Raw genomic sequence first — 1,114 nt, 5'->3', positions numbered from 1 at the left:
GTCCAATAGTTTTCTTGCTGAGTCTTTAGGGTTTTCTAAGTATACTATCATGTCATCAGCATAGAGGGATAATTTTACCTCCTCGTTGCCTATGGTTATATTCTTTTTAAGTGCTTCATCTGCGTAACACAGGTTATGGATCTTCCTCCAATTTGGGTGTTCTTTACATAGTCTAGCTTCTCAGCAAATAGATTGAAAAGTATGGAGAAAGGACACAACTCTGACACACACCTTTCCTGATTTTGAATTATGCAGTATTCCCTTTTCCGTTCAGACAACTGCTTCTTGGTTTATGTGTAGGTGTTACATAATCATGATTAAGTGTTCTGGGATTCTTATTCTTCTCAATGTTAGCCATAATTTGTAAAGATTCACACAGTCAAATAAGTCTTATTTACATAGTAAATAAGACACAAGTAAATATCTTTCTCGTATTTTCTGCTTTCAGCCAAGATCCACTACTAGCAATGTCATTATAGCAGTGATATCCCTGTGTGTGCCTTCTATCTTCTTTTTTTTTTCTTCTCCTTCTGTATTCTATTGATGCTTCCTGTGTCATTCAATATTTTACCCATAAAATCCTTCATTCAGTACTGGAACTGCAGACTTAAATTTATTCTTCATTTATTTCAGCTTGAGAAATGTCAAATGTGTTCTGCTCTTGTGGTTTTCTAGAAATATGGTTTTTTGTTTTCTTTTCTTGTTGTGTACCATCAAATCAGATCCAGCTGATACAGGAGGAGATTTCCCCTCCTTCTCCAGCAAACTATATGGTGGATTTGAACCACGTGCCTCGGGATTGCAGCACAGCCTCTTGCTAGTAGGCCACCAGAGCTCCCTCTTTTGGTTTTCTAACTCCAATTCTTTCACATTTTGTCATACTACTTTTTTTTTTTTTTCATTCTTCTGCACCTTCGAATCAGATCCGACTGGCACAGGTGGAAATTGCCCCACCCGTACCCCTTCTACTGTGTAGCACCTGGTGGTTTCAAACTACCATACTACATTATATTCTCAAGTTGCTCTTTGCAATCTTCTGTTCACCTCATCCAAATGAGGTTGGAGATTGAATGATAGATATTTGTAGAATCAGTTATTCATTGCAAATACATTT

The sequence above is a fragment of the Elephantulus edwardii genome, unplaced genomic scaffold, assembly GCF_000299155.1.
Source record: "Elephantulus edwardii isolate Elephantulus edwardi_28Jun2011 unplaced genomic scaffold, EleEdw1.0 scaffold00104, whole genome shotgun sequence".
NCBI lineage: Eukaryota > Metazoa > Chordata > Mammalia > Macroscelidea > Macroscelididae > Elephantulus > Elephantulus edwardii.
The sequence above is the reverse complement of the archived record's forward strand: the minus strand, read 5'-3'. Positions refer to the sequence as shown.